The sequence below is a fragment of the Triticum urartu genome, chromosome 4A, assembly GCF_056163025.1.
Source record: "Triticum urartu cultivar PI428250 chromosome 4A, HENAU_Tu73, whole genome shotgun sequence".
In the NCBI taxonomy this organism is placed as follows: domain Eukaryota; kingdom Viridiplantae; phylum Streptophyta; class Magnoliopsida; order Poales; family Poaceae; genus Triticum; species Triticum urartu.
Window position 1 is genome coordinate 477,840,816 of NC_141876.1, and position 23,751 is coordinate 477,864,566.

The 23,751-nt window shown below is 42.3% G+C and overlaps 1 pseudogene; it reads right to left on the minus strand.

The window, feature by feature from the left end:
- Positions 1-5,295: 5,295 nt before the first annotated feature.
- LOC147976222 (uncharacterized) lies at positions 5,296-21,949 on the minus strand (annotated as a pseudogene).
- Between the last annotated feature and the right edge of the window lie 1,802 nt (positions 21,950-23,751).

Genomic DNA, 23,751 nt, shown 5'->3' on the forward strand with positions numbered 1-23,751 from the left:
TTGATGCACTTAGTCCTTCTAAGAAGAAGAAAAAGAAAAATGATTGGACTTTGCATGCTTCTAGTGAACCTATTGTTGACACACCCGAGAATCCCAATGATATTTCTATTTCTGATGCTGAAACACGATCTGGTAATGAACATGAACCTAGTGATAATGATGATGTTCATGTTGATGCTCAACCTAGCAATAACAATGATGTAGAGATTGAACCTGTTGTTGGTCTTGATAACCCACAATCAAAGAATCAACATTATGATAAGAGAGACTTCGTTGCTAGGAAGCACGGTAAAGAAAGAGAACCATGGGTTTAGAAACCCATGCCTTTTCCTCTTAAACCATCCAAGAAAAAGGATGATGAGGATTTTGAGCGCTTTGCTGAAATAATTAGACCTATCTTTTTGCGTATGCGTTTGACTGATATGCTTAAAATGAATCCTTATGCTAAGTATATGAAAGATATTGTTACAAATAAAAGAAAGATACTGGAAGCTGAAATTTCCACCATGCTTGCCAATTATACTTTTAAAGGTGGAATACCAAAGAAACTAGGAGATCCAGGAGTACCAACTATACCATGCTCCATTAAAAGAAACTATGTTAAAACTACTTTATGTGATCTTGGAGCCGGTGTTAGTGTTATGACCCCCCTCTCTCTCTATACCATAGACTTGATTTGAATAAGTTGACACCTACTGAAATATCTTTGCAAATGGCCGATAAATCAACTGCTATACATGTCGGTATTTGTGAGGATGTGCCTGTTGTGGTTGCAAACGTTACTATTTTAACGGACTTTGTTATTCTTGATATTCCCGAGGACGATAGTATGTCGATTATCCTTGGTAGACCCTTTTTGAATATTGCAGGGGCTGTTATTGATTGCAACAAAGGTAGTGTCACTTTTCATGTTAATGGTAATGAGCATACGGTACACTTTCCGAGGAGACAACCTCAAGTCCACAGTATCAATTCTATTGGAAAATTTTCAACGATTACTATTGGAGGTTTTGAATTCACTCTTCCTACTTTCAAGAAGAAATATAATATTCTTATTATTGGGGACATGCATATCCCCGTTGAGGTAACCTAGTGTTATTCGAAAATTCTCTGATTTCATGTTATTCGGAAAGAGTTTGTTAACAAGACTTGATCAACCTTGTTAGTGGATTCCTTTTGATGAGCACGAGATGGATGAAGTTAGAAAGCACAACTCTTTGTACCCTCCTTTTACTTTCTGTTATTTAGATTAAATAAAGCAAAAATAGTATTTTCTGTCTATTTTCTGAATTATCCTTGCAATAAAAATACACCGAAAATAAAAGTTCTCCAAATGTCCTGAAAATGAAATATGTTTTTTTGTAGAATATTTAGGAATTTCTGGCACTAAGAACACACCAGGGGGCACCATTTAGCCACGAGGGCACAGGGCGCGCCCACCCCCTGGGGCGAGCCCCTGCCTCATGGGCCCCCTCCACTTATTCCAGCACCCACTCACTTCATCTTCCTCCAGAAAAAATCCTCCCATAGCTCAAACCCGTGTTCTAGCTCATCTTGCTGCCATTTTCGATCTCTTTGCTCAAAGCTCCATTCACAAAACTGTTTTGGGGGATTGTTCTTCGGTATGTGACTCCTCCAAAGGTCCAATTAGTCTTTGTTCTAGTGCTTTATTTATTGCAAATTTTTGCTGCTAAGGTGACCCTGTTCTTGAGCTTGCATGTCAAATTTATATGGTCCAAAGTAGTCTTAATGCATGATATAGCCTCTAGGCACCTGTGGGAGTAGTTTCTATCAACCTTGTTGAGTTTCGTTCACTTTTATTTTGAGTCACTAAAATTTCAGAAATTTTTCAGAGAAAGAAAAATGCATAGGAAAATGTACCAAGGTGGTTCCTCTAGGAAGCAAGGACCAAGGCTCGCGATACGTGAGCCGGACGATGAACCACCGAGGGAAGCTCGAGTGCGGCCTTGTGAGTGGCCGTCAGAGGAGTTATGGTCCAGGCAGGCATCAAGGATGAATTTGACGCGTATGTGCGTAATGCTGATCTTGAGGACTTCGTGTCAGATAAGTGCCTATAGTACCACAACCTAACTGATTCCTTTTTTAGGAGGTTTAAATTTACATCCTCGCGCAATTCTCACACTATTTTATTTGATCTTTATGATAAATCTTATACCATGGACCTAGAAGATTTTAATACCGCTTATAAACTCCCGCAGTGGGGCAATGTTAGTGAACCTCGCAAATTTGAATATAAAGACTTTCTTGCTAGTATCACTGTGGGGGAATCTAGGGAAATCACACAAGCTACCATAGGGAGCATTCATTTCCCTTCCATACATTATTTTGCTCTCTTTATAGGTAGATGCATTAACAGTAAAGATGAGGCTTGTCACTTGTGCGTTCCAGATCTTAGTGTCCTCAAGAGTGCAGTATTAGGTGATAAACAATATAACTTGGGGGCCATTGTTGCACGAAGGTTGCATCTTAATGGTACAAGTGGAGATTTGTTTGGTGGAATATATGCAACTCGTGTAGCTAATTATCATACATGGAAATGATATGGAGTTGCCTCCTGCTTATCTAGATTATAGTGCTATGGTTCGCCATCAGTTTCTTGAGAAGAATGAACAGTTCCTCCAGTATCGACTAATCTTTGACTGACAGCGCACTGTCCATGTTACCCTCCCTGCTCCTACTTTCTTTAACTTTCAGGAAAAAAGGAGATATGTTATAACTAGGGAGGAGGCGAACAAGTATGAGAGGAGGACAGAGGCAGCTCGCCTCCAAGATGTAGCTCTTTAGGAAATAGCTGCTGCATCTCAGTACAACCCCAGCTATGACTTTGGATATCCGCCAGGCCAGCAGTGGCCATAGACCAACTTAGGCCAAAAGCCTAAGCTTGAGGGAGTACATATTTCTCACCGGCATTACATTCATGTTCGCACAATCATTCTAGTTGTCGGTGCTCATACTTTTTCATTGTACTATCCATTCTAGTTTATTTTCTTTTCTAAGCCTTCTACTTGTGTGTTTGAAAAACCTTAAGAAAAACCAAAAAAATTAGTTGTAGCTTTTAGCTAGTTTACTTTCCATGCCTGTAGTGGTAGTAATTAAAAGAAAACCCAAAAAGATTTCTCACTCTTCTTTTGCTTGTTGGGAGCTTTCCCGTGTAAATAGTTTTATTTCTTTTCTTATTCTTTGGGGTCCGAGAGGAGAAGACCATGATGAAAATGTTGAGTAGCTCTCATATGAATTATTGTTGCTTTAACCAAGAGCCCATATTACCTTGTCTTATCCCTTGTATTAAATTCTTGCAGATTCTAGCTTAGTCCAATGCAGGTGCACTATTATTATTATCCACACCGGTCGGTCATGTGAGTGAAAGGCAATAATGACGAGATATGATGGACTGAGTGAGATGAGAGAAGCTGGTATAAACTCGGCCTATCTTGTTTTTCTAAATATGATTAGTTCATCATTCCTCATTCAGCCTATTATGAATGAAACATGTTTGCAATGACAATTAGAGATTATAGTTGCTCATGCCATGCTTAATTATCAAGGAGTTTATAATGGTTTACCTTGCGTGCCAACATGCTATTAAAATGGTTGTGATGTGGTATGATAGGGTGGTATCCTCCTTTGAACAATTCGAGTGGCTTGACTTGGCACATGTTCACGCATGTAGTTGAAACAAAGTCAACATAGCCACCACAATATTTATGTTCATGGTGATTTATATCCTACTCATGCTTGCACTCATTGTTGATTAATCTTAATGCATGTTCATGACTGTTGTCGCTCTCTAGTTGGTCGCTTCCCAGTCTCTTTCTAGCCTTCACTTGTACTAAGCGGGAATACTGCTTGTGCATCCACTTCCATAAACCCCAAAGTTATTCCATATGAGTCCACCATACCTTCCTATATGCGGTATTTACCTGCCGTTCCAAGTAAATTTGTATGTGCCAAACTCTAAACCTTCAAATGAAATTCTGTTTTGTATGCTCGAATAGCTCATGTATCAACTAGGGATGTCTATATCTTCCATGCTAGGTGGGTTTCTCACGATGAGTGGACTCCGCTCATCATTCACGAGAAAATGGCCGGTAACCGGGATGCCTAGTCCCATGCTCAAATCAAATCAAAATAATTGTAAACAAAACTCCCCCAGGATTGTTGTTAGTTGGATGACACCCATTGTTTCGGACAAGCCATGGATTGATGTTTTTTGGTGGTGAGGGAGTATAAACTTTACCATTCTGTTTGGGAACCGCCTATAATGTGTGTAGCATGGAAGATATCAAGATCTCTTGGTTGTTATGTTGACAATGAAAGTATGCCACTCAAAATATTATTTATCTCTATTTCAAAACTCGAGCTCTGGCACCTCTGCAAATCCTTGCTTCCCTCTGCGAAGGGCCTTTCTATTTACTTTTATGTTGAGTCATCATCCTCTTATTAAAAAGCACCAGTTGGAGAGCACCGCCGTCATTCGCATGCATTGTTATTAATTTACATTGAGTATGACTATGACTGGATCTCTTTTATCATGAATTACAATGTGATGTGACCCCGTCTTCGAAGAAGAGGGAGTTCAAGGGGAGGTCCGATCTTCATGGCGTAGGATCGATAAATGGATGGGGGTAACTAGCTGCAAGAAACCGAAAAATGGAAAATAAGAGATTATGACCCGACAAGGAGGATGCTCAACGGAGCTTGCAATTCGAACATTCGCTAATCCACAACCCGCAATACTACCCCACACAACCACACTCAAGTCATGGAGCATGGGATAGGTGCAATCCGCAAGGGAAACCACAAATTCTAACCCACACAACACGATCTAGTCGTGGAGCACGAATTAGGAGCAATTTCTCAAGGAATCACAAGAATAAGGATAACAAGAGCTCTCCAGTCTCAGGAGGAGTCTATGTCTTTGGTCTTTGATAGAAATGGCAAAAGTCCCCAACGAAGGGTAGAGCTAGCCTATTTATAACCGGGACAACCCCCCTGGATAGGTGTGAAAGAGAACTAGCTACTGGCTCCAGCTTAGGTGTGAAAGTGAACCAGCTTTGTTTGACTAAATGGCTTCAAGACTTAATGAGGTAGCTTCTGGAAAACTCTCATTGGAGGTGGTTGGCAGTTCCCGACCAAACATTGTTCATTGGGGTCGAAAAATGTTTCCTTCAGCAAAAGACTTGAGTTCTGGAAATCTTTCACAAGTTGGGATATCCAAACTCGTGCAAAACATTGTTTTGTCAGAATCGGAACAATGTTTCTTTAGTAGACAACTCATTCTTCATGAATTCCTAACAGTGTTTCCTCGCCATAAAACACTATTTTGCACAGACTGAAATGTGTTTGTCCATCTTCGATATCGCACCTGAGTTCAACCAACAACAAAGGAGGTGAAGGCACAACCATGTTTTCAAGGTCCAATGATAGACTTAAGTTAGCGTTCACCTGATCATGTATTTGCATTGCGCGACTTCTTGTAATTGGACCGTTGATGGTTGGTGGTGTGGTGCCCATGGTTGGGATGTCCTCATCATCCTCCCCCTCTTGAGAAGGAGTCGTCCTTGACTCTAAAGGCCCAAAGTATGGGGAAAGATCGGAGACATTGAAGGTTGGGCTAACACCATATTTTTCTAGATGATCGATCTTGTAAGCATTGTCGTTGATTCCCTCGAGCACCGCAAATGGTCCATCGCCGCGTGGCTGCAACTTGCACTTGCGTTACTCAGGAAAACGGTCCTTTCGAAGGTGTACCCATACCAAATCGCCTTGCTCGAACACCAGCTTCTTCCTGGTCTTGTTTACCCGCTTCACATATTGTTCAGTCATTTTCTCAATGTTCTCCTTTGCCTGGGCATGAAGTTTCTTGACGAAATCAGCACGCTTACTTGCATCAAGGCTAGTTCGTTCCTGCAGTGGCAAAGGCAAAAGATCAATGGGAGCAATAGGTTTGAAGCCATAAACAAGTTCAAATGGGCAAAATTTAGTGGTCGAATGTACCGCCCTGTTATAAGCGAACTCCACATGAGGTAGGCACTCTTCCCACATCTTCAAATTCTTCTTGAGGACTTCTCGTAGCATCATGGACAACGTCCGGTTGACAAGTCCAGTCTGTCCATCAGTTTATGGGTGGCATGTCGTGGAAAATAGGAGCTTGGTGCCAAGTTTTCCCCACAAGGTCTTCCAAAAGTAGCTCAGAAATTTGGTGTCACGGTCTGACACAATCGTGCGTGGTACTCCATGTAGCCGCACAATTTTCCTGAAAAATAGATCAGCAATGTGTGAAGCATCATCTCTCTTATGACATGGGATAAAATATGCCATTTTGCTAAAACGATCAACTACCACAAACACCGAGTCACTCCCCCTCTTAGTCCGTGGTAAATCAAGAACAAAATCCATAGAAATATCTTCCCATAGAGTATTCGGGATAGATAGACGAGTATATAAACCATGAGGATTCAAGCAGGACTTAGCTTTGTGACAAATCTCGCATCTCATCACGTGGCGTTCCATGTCACGTCTCATTCGCAGCCAAAAGAAGTGATCAACAAGCACACTTTCAGTTTTCTTGGCTCCAAAATGTCCCATGAGACCACCAACGTGAGCCTCCCGCAAGAGCAACAAACGAATAGAACAATCTGGGATGCACAATTTGTTAGCTCAAAATAGAAATCCATCATGCAAGTGAAACTTCTCCCATCCCTTTCCCTTGTTACACTTTGAAAATGGTTCAGCAAAGTATGAGTCGTTAGCATACAATTCTTTGATGCTTTCTAAACCAAGTATTTTAACATCAAGTTGGGAAAGTAAAATGTGACGCCTAGACAATGCGTCAACAACAACATTATCCTTCCCTTTCTTGTACTTGATAATATAAGGAAAATAATCTATGAACTCACTCCATTTTGCATATCTACAGTTCAGTTTAAGTTGGCCCTTAAGATGTTTTAAAGATTCATGGTCAGAATGTATTACAAACTCTTTTGGCCACAAGTAGTGTTGCCATGTTTCCAAAGATCGAACAAGTGCATACAATTATTTATCATAGACGGAATAATTAAGAGTTGGACCATTAAGCTTCTCACTAAAATAGGCAATGGGTTTACCTTCTTGCATTAGAACTCCACCATTTCCAACACCACTTGCATCACATTCAATCTCAAATATCTTACCAAAATCAGGAAGTGAAAGCAATGGGGCTGATGTCAATCTCATCTTCAGTTCTTGGAAGGACTTGTCTTGGGCAGCACCCTATTGGAATGGAGTGTCTTTCTTTGTTAACTCATTCATGGATGCAGCAATGGTGCTGAAATCCTTCATGAACCGTCGGTAGAAACCTGCAAGTCCGAGGAAGCTACGTACTTGGCTCACATTTTGTGGCGGCATCCACTCACGAATAGCCTTGATCTTCTCTTCATCGACCTCCACGCCTTTTGCTGAAACAACAAAGCCAAGAAACACAACCTTGTTTGTACAAAATGTGCACTTTTCCACATTAGCATACAACTTTTCCTCCCGTAGGACATCAAGCACACATTTTATATGTCCAACATGATCCCCCAAAGTCTTGCTATAAATCAATATATCATCAAAGTAAACCACTACAAACTTGCCAATGAAGGATCTAAGCACATGATTCATCAATCTCATGAAAGTACTAGGTGCATTTATTAATCCAAAAGGCATAACCAACCATTCATACAAGCAAAATTTTGTCTTAAACGCAATTTTCCATTCGTCACCCTCTTTCATTCTTATTTGGTGGTAACCACTTCACAAATCAATTTTGGAAAATATGGTAGAGCCACAAAGTTCATCAAGCATGTCATCGAGCCTAGGAATAGGGTGGCGATATCTCACAGTTATGTTGTTAACGGATCTACAATCAGTGCACATGCGCATGGTACCATCTTTCTTTGGAACTAAAAGAATGGGAACAACACAATGAGAAAGACTTTCCCTTACATACCCTCTGTTAAGAAGATCTTCTACTTGCCTATGAATTTCCTTCGTCTCCTCTGGGTTTGCTTGGTACGGTGGTCGGTTTGGTAGTGGGGCACCCGGAACCAAGTCGATTTGGTGCTCAATGCCCCGCTTCGGTGGTAAACCAGGTGGTACCTCCTTGGGAAACACATCCTCATACTCCTGCAAAAGATCAAAAACAACACTAGGAAGAGTTGAGGGTAAATCATTAGCAGCCAATAAAGTTTCCTTGTACAGGAGTACACAGAATGGAGTATTAGGTTCTCTCAATTCCCACAGATCCCTTTTCCTAGCCATCATAACTAATCCCTATTTTTCCCGGGGCTTGGTCATATTTGATTGTGGAGCTTTTGGCTGTGGAAACACTCCCTCACTATGTTGGTGGCTCGCTCGTTGTGTATGATCACTCTCTCCCTTTTTCTTTCCCTTTCTTTTCATCTCATCAAGATAGACTTCCTCGGGTGTCATGGGTAGCCAAGTGAACTATTCTCCTCTATGGACAAAACATAAGCGATTTGCACGCCCGCTGATTTGCACATCACGGTCATGCAACCACGGTCGCCCAAGAAGCAAGTGACAAGCGTGCATCGACACCACATCACACTCAACATCATCCTGATATGTCCCTACTAAAAATGGTATTTGCATGCTACTAATCACCTTAATTGCGCCTCAATCATTCAGCCATTGCATGTAGTATGGGTGTGGGTGACGTTTTTTTTGCAATTGAAGCTTCTTGACCATCTCCGTACTTGCAATATTGTTGTAGCTACCACTATCAACAATCACTCGACATATCTTTGAGTTGATAAGGCAACGGGTGTGGAAAAGATTATGCCGCTGCCCCTTTTCTTCCTCCACAACCTGGGTGTTAAGTGAGCGACATACAACCAAAGCTTCTCCATCAAGTTCCTCATGAGACAAAATAGTTCCTCCTACTTCCCAACCTTGCTCCTCTTCCACTTCATCATTGCCACCTTCAGGGTCACTTTCAGACTCCCATTCACCTCGTTCATTGATGATCATAGTTCTTTTGCTTGGACATTCCGAAGAAATATGACCTCTTCCTTTGCACTTGTGGCATTGAATGTCACTGCTGCGTGTAGAACTCTTTTATGGAGGTGGAGCAGAGGATACTCCTGCTGTAGTTGATGACCTCTTATCTTGATTGCAAATTGCAGGTGAGGAAGCCGTCGAGGCATGTGGGTGTCTAGGTGGTGCATCCTCAAACTGAGAACCATATGGCTGTTGTGCTCGCTGCCATGAGTGTGTGGTGGTGCGGCCTTGGAAAGCACGAGTACGACCATTACACATATTCTTCTTCTCAACTCTTATATCTTGATGTACCACATCTTGTAATGTATCATAAGGAAACATCTCCACAAAATCTGATATTTCATCATTTTTCCCATGTAAAAATCTCGCCATATTCGCATCATCACTTTCACGGGTCCTTGTATGAATTAACAACACCTCCATCTCTTTATAGTACTCCTCAACAGTGCGGGAACCTTGAGTGAGCCCCTGCAACCGCTTGTACAATTGCCTCTCATAGTATGATGGAACAAAACGGCGCCTCATGACTTCCTTCATCAAAGTCCAGCCGCGGATATGATTATTGCCTGACATCAACTAATCGTCTTGCAGCTGACTCCACCTTGTAAGAGCATAACCAGAGAACTCCATAACAGCAAGATCAACTCTCTTGGCATCAGAAAAACCATGGATGCGAAAGATTTGGTCACACTTCTCTTCCCACTCAATATATGCATCCGGGCCCTCTTTTCCCGTAAATGATGGCACACTTAGCTTCATCATGCTTGGTTGTCACGGTCATCCTGATCACGACGGTCATAATGATGACCATTGCGACCAAAAACAGCACCACGGCGAGGCGGGGAGTAGGGTTCATAGTCCCCCATGCCTTCATCCTCGTCACCACTCTCGGAGAGATCTTCACAGAAGATGGCATCATCATCATGTGCCGCTCGTCGCCGGTGATCAGCAGCAAACCCGCGGGGATCACGGCCTCGCCCGTGAGCTTCTCCTCCATGCAGCCCACCCTCACAGGGGGGGGGGGGCAGAAAAGTCGTCATGCCTCCGTTCAGCACCAACAGCAGGGGCGCCATGGGCAGCAGCTCCTGCCGCTCTTCCACGACCAACATGGCGATCGTTGTTTCCTTGACGTTGCCGGTTGTCAGCGGCCAGCGAGGCAGCGGAGTTGTGTTGATGTTGATCCCCATTACCCGTGATAGGAAGACGACCACTGAACATCCTTCGCATAGCTGCAAGTATACTCTCCTCAATCATATCACCAAGTGTTGCGCGAGTTTTTGGGAGATCATCTTCCACATGTTGATGTCCATGTACACTTGAGTTGGATCCTGTCATGTTAACTCTTGGAAACAAGTGGAAAAAGAAAAATATATGTGGAAAACACTCAAGTCACCTTCTTGCTTACCCAAATTCTAATGATTCCTTGGCGGTTGTGCGGAAGTAGCAAATCAGGAGTGGACGGGCGAATGAAAGGAAGGAAGCTAACGGTTTTAGGTGGATCTGGGTGGGGTAAAAAGGAAGGGCTAGTGCTGAGATCCAATCGATGCAAACCAAATGAACAAGAAAAAAAATTTAGATCCTTGCACCACGTTTGAGCTGCAACACTTGCCACTTCAACTTCTGAAATTTCTCACCAAACTGAATATGATTGCACAGTTGCACAACACTTTCTCTCCTCTTTTTTTTGCTCTTTTTTCATTCTTTTTTTTCTCTCTTTTTGCAGCACAATAGATCCAACAACAAGAATCAAAGAAAAATAACAGGAACTTTGGATAGAACTTGGTGCGGACACAAAGAGGAAAGCAAACAACTAGATCTTAGCAACAAAGGCTTGGATTTTTTTGTGGCTTTTTTGGCTTTGGACTCTAGGACAGAGAAAACCAAACTAAAAAAGGATAGATCTAGCAACAAAGATACAGATCCTACCGTGTAAACCTTGCTCTGAATACCAGATGATGCGACCCCATCTTCGAAGCAGAGGGAGTTCAAGGGAAGGTCCGATCTTCACGGTGTAGGATCGATAAATGGATGGGGGTAACTAGGTGCAAGTAGCCAAAAAATGGAAAATAAGAGATTATGACCCGACGAGGAGGATGCTCATTGAAGCTTGCAATCCGAACATTCGCTGATCCACAACCCACAATACTACCCCGCACAACCACTCTCAAGTCGTGGAGCACGGGATAGGTGCAATCCGCAAGGGAAACCACGAATACTAACCCACACAACACGATCTAGTCATGGAGCACGAATTAGGAGCAATTTCTCAAGGAATCACGAGAATAAGGATAACAAGAGCTCTCCAATCTCGGGAGGAGTCTATGTCTTTGGTCTTTGATAGAAATGGCAAAAGTCCCCAACGAAGGGTAGAGCTAGCCTATTTATAATCCGGACAACCCCCTGGATAGGTGTGAAAGAGAACTAGCTTCTGGATCCAGCTTAGGTGTGAAAGTGAACCAGCTTTGTTTGACTAAATGGCTTCAAGACTTAATGAGGTAGCTTCTGGAAAATTCTCGTTGGAGGTGGTTGGCAGTTCCTGACCAAACATTGTTCAGTGGGGTCGAACAATGTTTCCTTCAGCAGAAGACTCGAGTTCTGGAAATCTTTCGCAAGTTGGGATATCCAAACTCGTGCAAAACATTGTTTTGTCAGAATTGGAACAATGTTTCTTTAGCAGACAACTAATTCTTCATGAATTCCTAACTTTGTTTCCTCACCATAAAACACTATTTTGCACGGACTGAAATGTGTTTGGCCATCTTCGATATCGCACCTGAGTTCAACCAACAACAAAGGAGGTGAAGACACAGCCATGTTTTCAAGGTCAAATGATAGACTTAAGTTAGCGTTCACCTGATCATGTATTTGCATTGCGCGACTTCTTGTAATTGGACCTTTGATGGTTGGCAGTGTGGTGCCCATGGTTGGGATGTCCTCATCACAATGTCTAGTCAGTCCTTGATCTTTAGGGTGCTTTGCATTTATGTTTTATGGTCTCAGAAAGGGCTAGCGAGATACCATCTTGTTATATCATGTTATGATTATTTTGAGAAAGTGTTGTCATCCAAGATTTATTATTATTGCTCACCAGTTGATTATGCCATTGATATGAGTAAACATGAGACCTAAATGTTATTGTGAATATGGTTAGTTCATAAACTTTGCTGAAAACTTGAATGTTGGCTTTTACATATTTGCAACAAGATCAAACAGAGTTTGTATTTTTTTTCTTTATCACTTTCAGTTTTTCAACTGAATTGCTTGAGGACAGGCAAAGGTTTAAGCTTGGGGGAGTTGATACGTCTCCAACATATCTACTTTTCCAAACACTTTTGCCCTTGTTTTGGACTCTAACTTGCATGATTTTGAATGGAACTAACCCGGACTGACGCTGGTTTCAGTAGAACTGCCATGGTGTTAATTTTGTGTAGAAATACAAGTTCTCGGAATGACCTGAAAATCCACGGAGACACGTTTTGGAATTAATGAAAAATATTGGCGAAAGAATCAGCATCAGGGGGCCCACACCCTGTCCACAAGGGTGCAGGGCGCGCCCCTGCCTTGTGGGCCCCCCTTGGGACTCCACCGACCTCAACCCAACTCCATATATTCACTTTCGGGTAAAAAAAACCAGAGAGAAGGATTCATCATGTTTTACGATACGGAGCCGCCGCCAAGCCCTAATCTTCCTCGGGAGGGCTGATCTGGAGTCCGTTCAGGGCTCCGGAGAGGGGAATCTGTTGCCATCGTCATCATCAACCATCCTCTATCACCAATTTCATGATGCTCACCGCCGTGCAAGAGTAATCTCATCATAGGCTTGCTGGACGGTGATGGGTTGGATGAGATTTACCATGTAATCGAGTTAGTTTTGTTAGGGTTTGATCCCTAGTATCCATTATGTTCTAAGATTGATGTTGCTATGACTTTGCTATGCTTAATGCTTGTCACTAGGGCCCGAGTGCCATGATTACAAATATGAACCTATTATGTTTTCATGAATATATGTGAGTGCTTGATCCTATCTTGCAAGTCAATAGTCACCTACTATGTGTTATGATCCGGCAACCCCGAAGTGACAATAATCGGGACCACTCCCGGTGATGACCATAGTTTGAGGAGTTCATGTATTCACTAAGTGCTAATGCTTTGGTCTAGTACTCTACTAAAAGGAGGCCTTAATATCCCTTAGTTTCCAATAGGACCACGCTGCCACGGGAGGGTAGGACAAAAGATGTCATGCAAGTTCTTTTCCATAAGCACGTATGACTATAATTTGGAATACATGCCTACATTACATTGATGAACTTGAGCTAGTTCGGTGTCACCCTATGTTATAACTGTTGCATGAGGAATCGCATCCGACATAATTATCCATCATTGATCCATTGCCTACGAGCTTTTCACATATTGATCTTTGCTTAGTTACTTTTCCGTTGCCATTGTTATGATTGCTACAAAAACTACTATTGTTACTTTTGCCACCGTTATCGTTAATTCCATACTACTTTGCTACTAAATATTTTGCTACAGATATTAAGTCTTTCAGGTGTGGTTGAATTGACACCTCAACTGCTAAAACTTGAGAATATTCTTTGGCTCCCCTTGTGCCAAATCAATAAATTTGGGTTGAATACTCTACCCTCAAAAACTGTTGCGATCCCCTATACTTGTGGGTTATCAATCATCTTATAATGCTACCGCCGTACTAAGCAAAATAAGATGCATAAAGGATAAACATCACATGCAATCAATATAAGTGATATGATATGGCCATCATCATCTCGTGCCTTTGATCTCCATCTCCAAAGCAGCGTCATGATTACCATCGTCACCGGCTTGACACCTTGATCTCCATCGTAGCATCGTTGTCGTCTCGCCAACTATTGCTTCCACGACTATCGCTACCGCTTAGTGATAAAGTAAATCAATTATATGGTGATTGCATTTCATACAATAAAGCGACAACCATATGGCTCCTGCCAGTTGTCGATAATTCTCTTGCAAAACATGATCATCTCATACAACAATTTATATAATCACGTCTTGACCATATCACATCACAACATGCCCTGCAAAAACAAGTTAGACGTCCTCTACTTTGTTGTTGCAAGTTTTACGTGGCTGCTACGGGCTTAGCAAGAACTATTCTAACCTATGCATCAAAAACCACAATGATTTTTCATCAAGTGTGCTGTTTTAACCTTCAACAAGGACCGGGTGTAGTCACACTTGATTCAACTAAAGCTTGAGAAACAGAAACCCACTAGCCACCTGTGTGCGAAGCACGTCGGTAGAACCAGTCTCATGAACGCGGTCATGTAATGTCGGTCTAGGCCGCTTCATCCAACAATACCGCTGAATCAAAGTATGACATGCTGGTAAGCAGTATGACTATTATCGCCCACAACTCTTTGTGTTCTACTTGTGCATATAACATCTACGCATGACTTGGCTCGGATGCCACTATTGGGGAACACAGTATTTCAAAAAATTTCCTACGATCATGCAAGATCTATCTAGGAGATGCATAGCGACGATAGGGGGAGAGTGTGTCTACGTACCCTTGTATACCGAAAGCGGAAGCGTTTAGTAACGCGGTTGATGTAGTCGAACGTCTTCGCGATCCAACCGATCAAGTACCGAACGCACGACACCTCCACGATCTGCACACGTTTAGCTCGGTGACGTCCCTCGTACTCTTGATCCAGTTGAGGCGAAGGGTGAGTTGCGTCAGCACGGCAGCGTGTTGACGGTGATGATGAAGTTACCGACGCAGGGCTTCGCCTAAGCACTACGACAATATGACCGAGGTGGACAACTGTGGAGGGGGGCACCGCACACGGCTAAAGATCAACTTGTGTGTCTATGGGGTGCCCCCTCCCCTGTATGTAAAGGGGAGAGGAGGAGGCCGGCCGGCCTTAGGGGCGCGCCCAAAGAGGGGAGTCCTACTAGGACTCCAAGTCCTAGTAGGATTCCACCAATAGGGAGAGAGGGGGAAGGAAGGAGAGTGAGAGAGGGAGAAGGAAAGGGGGCCGCCCGCCCCTTCCCTTGTTCAATTCGGACTGCAAGCGGGGCACGGCCTGCCCTGGTTCCCCTCCTCTCTCTCCAATAAGGCCCATGGTGGCCCATTAGTTCCCCCGGGGTTCCGGTAACCCCTCCGGCACTCCAGTTTTTACCCGAAACTATCGAGAACACTTCCGGTGTCCGAATAACATGGTCCAATATATCAATCTTTATGTCTCGACCATTTTGAGACTCATCTTCATGTCCGTGATCACATCCGGGACTCGGAACAACCTTCGGTACATCAAATCGCATAACTCATAATACATATCATCATCGAACGTTAAGCGTGCGGACCTTACGGGTTCGAGAACTATGTAGAAATGATCGAGACACATCTCCGGTCAATAACCAATAGCGGAACCTAGATGCTTATATTGGTTCCTACATATTCTATGAAGATCTTTATCGGTCAAACTGCACAACAACATACGTTGTTCCCTTTGTCATCGGTATGTTACTTGCCTGAGATTCGATCGTCGGTATCATCATACCTAGTCAAATCTCGTTACCGGCAAGTCTCTTTACTCGTTCTGTAATGCATCATCCCGGGACTAACTCATTAGTCACATTGCTTGCAAGGCTCATAGTGATGTGCATTACCGAGAGGGCCCAGAGATACCTCTCCGATACACGGAGTGACAAATCCTAATCTCGATCTATGCCAACTCAACAAATACCAACGGAGACACCTGTAGAGCATCTTTATAATCACCCAGTTACGTTGTGACGTTTGATAGCACACAAGGTGTTCCTCCGGTATTCGGGAGTTGGATAATCTCATAGTCATAGAAACATGTATAAGCTATGAAGAAAGCAATAGCAATAAACTAAACGATCATAGTGCTAAGCTAACAGATGGGTTTAGTCCATCACATCATTCTCTAATGATGTGATCCCGTTCAACAAATGACAACACATGTCTATGGCTAGGAAACTTAACCATCTTTGATTAACGAGCTAGTCAAGTAGAGGCATACTAGGGACAATTTGTTTGTCTATGTATTCACACATGTACTAAGTTTCCGGTTAATACAATTCTAGCATGAATAATAAACAATTATCATGATATAAGGAAATATAAATAACAACTTTATTATTGCCTCTAGGGCATATTTCCTTCAGGAATGATGACTACTTGATAGTTTAGTGCGCCATACTTTACGGCTTAGAACCGGGACTTCAAAAATGTTTTGAACGCCATAGAGCATATGAGATGTTCCAAGAGCTGAAATTGGTATTTCAGACTCATGCCCGTGTTAAGAGGTATGAGACCTCTGACAATTACTTTGCCTACAAGATGGAGGAGAATAGCTCAGCTAGTGAGCATGTGCTCAGAATGTCTGAGTACTACAATCACTTGAATCAAGTGGTAGTTAATCTTCTAGATAATATAGTGATTGACAGAGTTCTCTAGTCACTATCACCAAGTTACTAGAACTTCGTGATGAACTATAATATGCAAGGGATAACGGAAACAATTCCCAAGCTCTTCGCGATGCTGAAATCAGCGAAGGTAGAAATCAAGAAAAAGCATCAAGTGTTGATGGTTGACAAGACCACTAGTTTCAAGTAAAAGGGCAAGGGAAAGAAAGGGAAATTCAAGAAGAATGGCAAGCAAGTTGCCACTCCCGTGAAGAAGCACAAAGCTATACCTAAGCCTAAAACTGAGTGCTCTACTGCAAAGGGAATGGTCACTGAAAGCGGAACTACCCCAAATACTTGGCAGATAAGAAGGATGGCAAAGTGAACAAAAGTATATTTGATATACATGTTATTGATGTGTACTTTACTAGTGTTCATAGTAACCCCAGGGTATTTGATACCGGTTCAGTTGCTAAGATTAGTAACTCGAAACAGGAGTTGCAAAATGAACAGAGACTAGTTAAGGGCAAGGTGACGATGTGTGTTGGAAATGATTCCAAGGTTGATAAGATCACCATCGCACACTCCTTTTACCTTCGGGATTAGTGTTGAACCTAAAATAAATGTTATCTGGTGTTTGTGTTGAGCATGAATATGATTGCACCATTTTTATTGCAATACCGTTATTCATTTAAGTCAAAGAATAATTGTTGTTCTGTTTACTTGAATAAAACCTTCTATGGTCATACACTTACTATAAATGGTTTATTGAATCTCGATCGTAGTGATACACATATTCATAATATTGATGCCAAAAGATGCAAAGTTGATAATGATAGTGCAACATACTTGTGGCACTGCCGTTTAGGTCATATTGGTGTAAAGCGCATGAAGAAACTCCATGCGGATGGACTTTTGGAATCACTTGATTATGAATCATTTGATGCTTGTGAACCATGCCTCGTGGGCAAGATGACTAAGACTCCGTTCTACGGAACAATGGAGCGAGCCACTGACTTATTGGAAATAATACATAGCGATGTATGCGGTCCGATGAGTGTTGAGGCTCGTGGCAGGTATCGTTATTTTCTAACCTTCACAGATGATTTGAGCAGATATGGGTATATCTACTTAATGAAACACAAGTCTGAAACATTTGAAAAAGTTCAAAGAATTTTAGAGTGAAGTGGAGAATCATCGTAACAAGAAAATAAAGTTTCTACGACCTTATCGCAGAGGCGAATATTTGAGTTATGTGTTTGGCCTTCATTTAAAACAACGTGGAATCATTTCACAACTCACGCCACCTGGAACACCACAGTGTAATGGTGTGTCCGAACATCATAACCGTACTTTATTAGATATATGGTGCGATCTATGATGTCTCTTACCGATTTACCAATATTGTTTTGGGGTTATGCATTAGAGACAGCTGCATTCATGTTAAAGAGGGCACCATCTAATTAAATCTATTGAGACGACACCGTACGAACTATGGGTTGGCAAGAAACCTAAGCTGTCGTTTCTTAAAGTTTGGGTTTGCGATGCTTATGTGAAAAAGGTTCAGCCTGATAAGCTCGAACCCAAATTGGAGAAGTGCGTCTTCATAGGATACCCAAAAGAAACTGTTGGGTATACCTTCTATCATAGATCCGAAGGCAAGATCTTTGTTGCTAAGAATGGATCCTTTCTAGAAAAGGAGTTTCTCTCGAAAGAAGTGAGTGGGAGGAAAGTAGAACTTGATGTGGAAATTGTACCTTGTCTCGAATTGGAATGTAGTCCATCACAGAAATCAGTTCCAGTGATGCCTACACCAACTAGAGAAAAACTAATTATAATGATCATGAAAACTTCAGATCAAGTTACTACTGAACCTCGTAGGTCAATCAGAGCATGTTCCGCACCAGAGTGGTACGGTAATCCTGTTCTGGAAGTCATGTTACTAGACCATGACAAACCTACGAACTATGAGGAAGTGATGATGAGCCCAGATTTCGATAAATGGCTTGAGGCCATGAAATCTGAGATAGGATCCATGTATGATAACAAAGTGTGGACTTTGGTGGACTTGCCCGATGATCGGCAAGCCATTGAGAATAAATGGATCTTCAAGAGGAAGACGAACGCTGATGGTAGGGTTACTATCTACAAAGCTTGACTTGTTGCAAAAAGGTTTTTTGACAAGTTCAAGGATTTGACTACGATGAGACTTTCTCACCCGTAGCGATGCTTAAGTCTGTCCGAATCATGTTAGCAATTGCCGCATTTTATGAAATCTGACAAATGGATGTCAAAACTGCATTCCTTAATGGATGTCTCAAAGAAGAGTTGTATATGATGCAACCAGAAGGTTTTGTAGATCCTAAAGGTGCTAACAAAGTGTGCAAACTCCAGCGATTTATCTATGGACTGGTGCAAGCATCTCAGAGTTGGAATATACGCTTTGATGTGGTGATCATAGCATATGGTTCTATACAGACTTATGGTGAAGCCTGTATTTACAGGAAAGTGAGTGGGAGCTCTGTAGCACTTCTAACATTATATGTGGATGACATATTGTTGATTGGAAATGATGTAGAATTTCTAGATAGCATAAAAGGATACTTGAATAAGAGTTTTTCAATAAAAGACCTCGGTGAAGCTACTAATATTTTGGGCATCAAGATCTGTAGAGATAGATTGAGATGCTTAATAGGACTTTCAAAAGCACATACCTTTACAAGATTTTGAAGAAGTTCAAAATGAATCAGTCAAAGAAAGGGTTCTTGCCTGTGTTGCAAGGTGTGAAGTTGAGTAAGACTCAAAACCCGACCACGGCAGAAGATAGAGAGAGAATGAAAGTCATTTCCTATGCCTCAGCCATAGGTTTTATAAAGTATGCCATGCTGTGTACCAGGCATATTGTGTACCTTACCAAGAGTTTGGCAAGGGGTACAATAGTGATCCAGTAGTAGATCACTGAACAGCGGTCAAAATTATCCTTAGTTACCTCAGAGGACTAAGGAAATGTTTCTCGGTTATGGAGGTGATAAAGAGTTCATCGTAAAGAGTTACGTCGATGCAAGCTTTGATGCTGATCTAGATGACTCTAAGTCTCAATCTAGATACATATTGAACGTGGGAGCAATTAGCTAGAGTAGCTCCATGCAGAGCATTGTAGACATAGAAATTTGCAAAATACATATGGATCTGAATGTGGCAGACCCGTTGAATAAAACTTCTCTCACAAGCAAAATATGATCACACCTTAGTACTCTTTGGGTGTTAATCATATAGAGATGTGAACTAGATTATTGACTCTAGTAAACCCTTTGAGTGTTGGTCACTGATATGTCTCCAACGTATCTATAATTTATGAAGTATTCATGCTGTTATTTTATCATTCTTGGGTGTTTTACAATCATTTTTAGCAACTTTATATCATTTTTGGGACTAATCTATTGACCCAGTGCCCAGTGCCAGTTGCTATTTTTTGCTTGTGATAGAGGCAAAGGTGTCCCGTCTTTCGATGAGATGGTGGCTACCGTTTTGGAGGAGGTCGACTTTGATGATCCGACTACGAACGTGTGAGGACGTCGCGCCTTACCAATCGCTAAACCAACTCCGAGAGGTTATTGACCACGCCGGAGCACGATCAACCTGACCACGAAGGTCTGTTTCCTGCAGGCAAATGAAGAACAAGCAAGAAACTGAGATTGCAATCTGGATATTGCGAATATAAGAGGAAAGCTTTATTGATCAAAGGTGGGGTTCTGTGACGCCTTTGTCTGGTCGTTGAACACAAACGAAGTACGCAAAGTTGCAGCTATGGCGAACTTTAATCTAAACAAAACCCAAAGTCTAAACGATGCCCTAAGGGTTGTATATATGGAGGAGAGGGGGGGGGGATTTCGTGGCCCTTGGAGGAGGGGTCCGAAACCAATCCTAACTCTTGTTTCCCCACACATATGGACTCTAAAAACAACCTATAATCAAGTATTTCAAAATTACATGGGCCTGGCCCAAAAATAAGGTGACGCAGCACCTAGGCCTCTAGATGAAATTTATGAAGTGGCATCTTGTATATTTCATCCAAGGCTTCATGCACTCATCATGGTGGCTTCAAAGTCCTGGAATCATCACTCGTAACTCCGTTCTTGTTCCCCTTGCGCATGCCATCATCTCCATGCTTGGTCTTGCTCCAGTGTTTATCCCTCTTATCCATGCTAGGCCCTTCATTTGTAAGCAAAACAAATGTATCCAATTTAGGCAGCATCATATTCTCATGAACATTAGAATCATTACCAAGAAACGAAAGTACCTGATAATTTAATTGGCGTGCGCGAGCTCTAGTAATTGGTCCAGTATGTATAGCAGCAGGGGCTGTGGGTGTAACAATGGTATTGATGTCCTCATCATCCTCCCCTTCTTGAAATGAAGTCGTCCTCGACGGAAGCTCATCTTCCTCACCCAAATAAGGCTTCAAATATGCAATGTTAAAAGTGGGACTAACCCCAAAATCTGCTGGCAGCTCAAGTTTAAATGCATTATCATTTATTTTTTCTAACACCTTAAAAGGACCATCAATACGTGGCATTAGCTTTGATTTGCGCAAATTAGGAAATCTATCCTTACGCAAATGTAACCAAACAAGATCTCCAGGTGCAAACACAACATATTTTCTACCCTTATCTCCAGCAAGTTTATATTTAGCATTCATACGCTCAATGTTTTCATTTTTAAAATCAATTCAGCACATTCTTTAGCATCAAAATTAACCTTCTCCGAAGATGGAAGAGGCAACAAATCAATAGGTGCACGAGGTAGGAAACCATACACAATTTCAAAAGGGCACATCTTAGTAGTAGAATGAAATGAACGATTATAAGAAAATTCAATATGAGGCAAGCATTCTTTCCACATTTTCTTATTATTCTTCAAAACAGCCCTAAGCATAGTAGACAATGTTCTATTGACTACTTCAGTTTGTCCATCAGTTTGGGGGTGACAAGTAGTACTAAAAAGCAGTTTAGTCCCCAACTTAGCCCATAAACATCTCCAAAAGTGGCTAAGAAATTTAGTATCACGATCTGAAACAATAGTATTCGGCACACCATGCAAGCGAATAATTTCACAAAATAACAAATCAGCAACATTAACAACATCATCGCTTTTATGACATGGTAGAAAGTGTGCCATTTTTGAAAATCTATCCACGACAACAAATATGCTATCCCTCCCCTTATTTGTTCGAGGTAAACCTAAAACAAAGTCCATAGATATATCCTCCCAAGGAACACTAGGTATAGGCAAAGGCATATATAAACCGTGAGGATTGAGTCGTGACTTAGCTTTTTGACATGTAGTGCAGGGAGCAACAAAACGCTCAACATCCCGTCTCATCTTTGGCCAAAATAAATGTGTAGCAAGTATATCCCCCGTCTTCTTGACACCAAAGTGTCCCATTAATCCTCTCCATGTGCCTCCTGCAACAACAAAAGACGAACGGAGCTAGCTGGAATGCATAGCTTGTTAGCACGAAACATAAATCCATCGTTAAGAATGAACTTGTTGCAAGAGCTCTGCACAGGCCCGGCGGGTGTGCTCTTGGCAGATAGTGGTGGTTGTGCCTTCTTTCTTGTATCACGGCTAGAGGTGGCACCTGATGGAGGTGCTGGTGCAGTGGAAGTAGAGGATGCACGTGGTGTCCATGATGAAGATCGACCTGCGGAAAAGTTAGGTCACGCCAATGCCTGTCGATCCTGCACTTCACGTTCAGCTTTACAAGCAAGATGGAATGAACGAGTGATATTACTATACTCCTTATACTCTAGAATGGTATGAATCTCTCTATTTAATCCACCCATAAAATGTGCAAGCATAGCTTCATTCTCCTTAACAATACCACATCTAATCATGCCAGTTTGTAATTCCTGATAATATTCTTCTACATATTTTTTTCCTTGTCTTAAACACTGCATTTTTGAAGTAATTCATGTTGATAATATGGTGGAACCCAACGAGTACGCATAACAGTTTTCAAAGCAGCCCAAGTAGCTGGAATAGGATATAATCTACAATGTTCAGACCACCAAACACATGCAAAACTAGTGAAAGCACAAACAACAGCAGGAACACGTCTCTCCTCAGGATATTGTAAACATGTAAAACATTGTTCAGTTTCTAACTCCTAAGTAAGATATATGTCAGGAACATATCTACCCTAAAATGGTGGAATATTCAATTTCAGTTTAGGGAGATGGTCATGATCTCATACCTGAGGGGAGCTGTCGGTGTCAAAACCGGCGGATCTCGGGTAGGGGGTCCCGAACTGTGCGTCTAAGGCGGATGGTAACAGGAGGCAGGGGACACGATGTTTTACCCAGTTTCGGGCCCTCTTGATGGAGGTAAAACCCTACGTCCTGCTTGATTATTCTTGATAATATGAGTAGTACAAGAGTTGATCTACCATGAGATCGGAGAGGCTAAACCCTAAAAGCTAGCCTATGGTATGATTGTATGTTGTCCTACGGACTACAACCCTCCAGCTTATATAGACACCAGAGGGGGCTAGGGTTACACAAGGTCGGTTACAAAGGAGGAGATATACATATCCGTATTGCCTAGCTTGCCTTCCACGCCAAGGAGAGTCCCACCCGGACACGGGACGAAGTCTTCAATTTTGTATCTTCATAGTCCAACAGTCCGGCTGTCCGGAGACCCCCTAATCCAGGACTCCCTCAATAGCCCCCGAACTAGGCTTCAATGACGTCAAGTCTGACACGCAGTATTGTCTTCGGCATTGCAAGGCGGGTTCTTCTCCAAATTTCGAATGTTTGTTAAGCAGTGTCCGGCCCCATAAATGTGGGACCTCTTGGCTTTTGTGCCCAATAAGGGCTATCTTCCACGCGTTGAATGAATACGAGGAGCCAGGGCATTTTTACATTCGCCCCCTAGCCAGATAAATAAATTTTCTATTAAAGGGATGGGGATTCTTAGATCCAATCCATATCATCCTCCCCCAGCGAGAATCCATCGGAGCGCGCTTCAGAAAAAATCCACTCCAGCATGGCCGACAACCGCAGCTCCTCCTCCCGCCCCCGTAGCCCCAAGCCCGGTGATTGGGAGAGGTGTTCTGTCCCACACAGTCGATTAGTCAAACTGCAGACTAAGGGATTTCTCCCTCCAGCGTATATGGTTCCCGTCCGAGCCGGGCTTGCCACCTATAATGGCGGGGAGCAAGCGGAGAGCTTCCCCAGTCCCTCTACGGGGGAGCGGGTA